A 4709-nucleotide genomic window follows, 5' to 3' on the forward strand; every position below is an offset into this window, starting at 1 on the left:
TTAAGAATTCTTTTGTGTTCTTTCGGCGTGACGTGAGTCTTGTTTTCCGTTTCGTTGAGGTATGGAGTTACATAGCGGTTGTATCTGGTATGTAGAGTTTCCATGATTTGTCTGGGGTGAGGGTGTTTGTGGAGAAAGGAATGAGATGGATGATATGTCAGATATCTGGATAGTTGCTGTTGGACACATAGTAGCCTGACGTGTCTGTGAACGGGTAGAATGTTTGTTTCTTGGAGAAGGTGGTCATGAGGAGGCATCCTGTGGCGATTCTGAGAGCGGCATTTTGGACTCTCTGAAGGCTTGTTATATTCGTTTGGTTGTTAGTGGGTCCACATACTGCCGAAGCGTAATTTAGGATAGGTTGTATTAGAGATTTATATGTCACTAGCAGGGTTTCTTTTGACTGTCCCCATGTAGTGCCGGAGAGGGCTCTCATGACGTTAAGTCTCTTCTTGGATCTTGTTGTTACATCCTTGACGTGTTTCGTGAAGGTAAGACCAGAGTCCAGAGTCACACCCAGCACCTTGATTGAATTTGAATTTGGGACTCGCTTGCTGTGTTTTAATATATTGGGCAGCATGAACAAAAAGGATGAGTTTTGAATTCACAAGAGCTTCCGATGACAATATTAGCGGCTTTATTGAGCTCATTGTAATTACGTAAAGGTTAGTTTCTTTTGTTGATGCATTCTGGCTCTAAGGTATATAATATAAAAATTTGATGATAACAAAATGAATACTTAAAGTAAAATGCTAAGTTTAAGATCTTAGTCGAGGCCTCGACTTTATGAATAAAAATTGTATGCATATGTGGCAGGGGGTATATTTTGATTTTATATACGCGGTCGAGGATCCTGGTTAAAGTCAAAGCAAGTTATCGTCATATGTCGAGAAATATTTTTTTTCGAGTCAAGCTTACTTCTTTTCATATGGTCAAGTAATTTTTTTTGCAATTGAACAACGGTACAATTTTTAATCCATTTGAATTAGTCGAGGCTATAACTCTTTTCATGGACGGAACAAGGTCGCAAAAAATTTTGCTCAATAATTTGTAGAACCTGAGGCTATCTCTTGTCTATAAGGCGCTTCGTGCACCAGGGGACTTTTCTACTTCATGAACTTGATTTAAAAAAATTTGATTAGCTTTAACATTTCTACTCGTATATGTTGGATATCTGAAGTAATGGTTAGAACCATTTTTTCTGTGAATAATGTTTCAAGTATTATACAATGATGAGAAAAACGAAAAAGACTGACTACATTGTATGCAAAAACGAGCATTTCGACAGTTAATTAAAATAAAGTTGTGATTGAGCTTTCCTTGAGCCAAGTTCGAGAACAAATTGTTGAATGGAGCTAATGTCTAGGACAGAACTTTTAGTTCCAGCAATGTTGAAGACAAGTAATCAAGTTGAGCAACAGAGTTGATATAAATTTATTTTGCCATGCCAGATATCGATTGAGGACGGTCTTTCCAAAATTCGAGGCTTCAACAAGGGAACGGACGATAAAACACCCGTTTGGCTCAATAGAATTTTACAAATGCCGTTTCAAAATATTATAGGAAACATCAAAAAATAACATTGGTTTTATTTTGTCTCCAAAACAACAGGCTTGCTCAGATTTACAATAAACAATGACAAGGATGATTGGTAATATGCGTTTGCACATAATGCACCAAACCCACTCATCCACGTTCTTGACTTAATGATTGTCCAAATGAAGAAAAGATAAGTAATTTTCAAAAGTTCAAATTTTGTTTGAAAGTACTTGATGCATAAAAAGTCGCTTTAATTTCAAACCACTAAACGAAATAAACAACAACGCATGAGATCTGCCGCAGACGAAACTACAAGACAAAACAAACTAAAAGTCAGATGACAAAAACAAGCGTAAATTACTAACAGAAATCAACTATTATTTACTTTTATATAATTTCTTTCCCAATTCACTAGAAAAAAATGGGAACTGACATTAATGATGTTAGGTAAAAAGACTAAAAAACTTAAATTTGAAATTACTTTCTATTTTTTATAACAATTAATTTCATATCAATGAAAATAATTAGATAACTGAAAATAAAAAAAAATGTAAGTAGATAAAATAAAAATTCTGGAAATTTGTAATATCAGAGGCAAACATCAACCTACTAGTGAAAAAAGACCCTACAAGTTTTTGAACCCAAACCTCCACGCTGGCGTCTTAACCACTCAGCTTCAATGGGTTTGAGTTTCTTCCACTCACAATCGCTGTTAGCAATGAAACATTTTTCAGAACAGAAACAACTTAGGCCACTCAAAAATGAAAAACTATGTTGCGATGAGTTCATTCAAAAAATCAAAGAAGCGCAAAAACTGTTGAACTGAAAATTTGAATAGAGAAAGGACAGACACGGGCTCACACTTATACAATCGTTACTTCAGAGTTCGTTCGAAAGCTATCTAAATACTTTTACCTAACGCATCAAACTACATTGAAATCTATATCTCACATAAAAAAATGCAAACTTTTATTGCTCCGAATAAGCTACAAGTTGACAAAAATGAGAAAATTGGCAATACTTTTTTATCATTTTTTTTCTAAACAAATATTTTCAAGAGTCATTAGAACCATAAACTTTCAACTAACAAGTTTTAAATACATTTACTTCTATATAAAGAACCAAATGGGCCTGTCATCAGTGACATTGAGGCATAAAGCTACGATTTCACAACCAACGCAAGCATAACTCAAATGTCACACACGCGTTTAGGAAGGCGGAAGCTTGAAACCAAAAAAATGAATCCTTTCTGTGAATTACATGAAAAAAACAAAAAGACGGAAACTTAAGGACAACGCCCCAAAACATTCAGAAAGATTTTTGGATTGAAATAAAACACCATTAGATGGAACCTAAAAAGGGGAATTTCTGGTTGTCCATTAACAATGCGTAATTGTTTCGAAATGTTAGCGAATTAGGTAACTTGACAAATAGTCAGAACTAATTAGGTAACTTGACAAAATAGTCAAAACCGACAGAACTTCAATTCCAGAACACTCTCCAAGGAAACGAAAGTTTAATTATTCATTTATAATGTTTGAGAAAATTGCTTCAGCAAATTTTAGGCTTGTGTTTCCGGCAGACTTGAACAGTATGAGCTAAAGAAGCATGCTTGTTGCCATTTTTGATGAAAAAAGCTGGTATTTTGAAAACTGTACAAAAAAGTTCAAACAAAAAGTTGAACCCAACAGTTCAGCAAAAACCCTTTGTCTTCGGAGATAGCATTTTAGCTCTATTCATAACAAATTTAACATAATTTTCAGCAAAATCGGCAAAGTACAGAGAAAGTAAACAAAAACAACGAAAATTAATCAAATGTTCAGAAAACATAAAACCTCGATAACTCAATGGAAAAATGAAATTTGAAGTACGTTAAACAGCTTTTTACAATTCAAAGAATTTGGATTATATTGGGGCGCTGTCTTTTTTACGACTCGAAGAGAGTCTTTTTTTAATCATTTGTATTAGAGAAAATTTTAAAGCAGAAAATTAAACGCTTGAAAAGAAAAGAAAACGGAAGAACGGAGCGAGAAATAGTGTTTTTTTGGTTCATACCACTGTTTATGAGAGAGCGAAAATTTGGGATGCGAAAAAACCTTAGTGTAAGCAAACGAAACCTTTTTGTTCACGTGCGAATTTTTCAACAGCTCATTTTTTCTCAATTTTTGGTTTAAAAGTTTGATTATGAGATTAATTGTATTATTTTTAGGGTTATTTTTATAGCGGCTTGAATATTTCGTGTAATTGATATGAGTTTTATACCAATTTGCAGGTTATTCAACCATTTAGCTGAATTTTAGGTGAATTTCAGCAAATTTTCGTTTTTATTTTAATCAAATGCTTGTGTGGGATTTAAATAGGCGCCTATTACTTAATGAATTTTTTAGATACCACGCGATTAAAATTATATCTGGTGTTAAACGTTTTTTACTGAGAAAAATGAAAGTAAATTGAGAAATTTTAAGTGACTTTTTCTAATTTTTAGCAGTTTATCGTCTTTTATCTACTCTTTGATGAGTGTCTTAGACTTTGATGATTTGCCTATTGTTTTGCAAGCATTTTGTCCTCTATTTTCTCCAGAGATTTTTTTGGCTTTGTGTGCTCTCTATGGGCTCTAACTTTTTTTGATGCTTTTTGTGTTCTTCAAGTTTTTATAGCGTTTGGGTATGCGTATGGCTCAACATCAGTTGTTTTTTCTGTCTTTTGATGGTATTGGTTTTAGTTTTAGTAAAGGTAATTGGGTATTTTTTATGCATATTGCGCCTGATATTCGTCTGTTTTTCGCGTTTTTTGATTCTTCTGATTTTGTGCTTTCAGCTACTTTTTACTGTTCAATCTAATAATCATAGTTTTATAGAGGTCCATAAAAGGCGCGAGGTCCATAAATATGTATTTTCACATTAAATTGACATTACCTCTATTTAATATGGATAATCAACAAAAACAAATCATTCGTCAATTTTAAACAGAATTTAGTACATTGAATATAAAATATTTTCAGGAATCTGTTCTCTTCACAAGCCGTATATATATATATATATATATATATATATATATATATATATATATATATATTATATATATATATATATATATATATATATATATAATTTCTACTTATTACCCCTCAGTTTTTACAGAGAAAATAACTGCCAAACAATTTTAGCTAG

Source organism: Convolutriloba macropyga, chromosome 6 (assembly GCF_964194025.1).
Source record: "Convolutriloba macropyga chromosome 6, txConMacr16.3, whole genome shotgun sequence".
In the NCBI taxonomy this organism is placed as follows: domain Eukaryota; kingdom Metazoa; phylum Xenacoelomorpha; order Acoela; family Convolutidae; genus Convolutriloba; species Convolutriloba macropyga.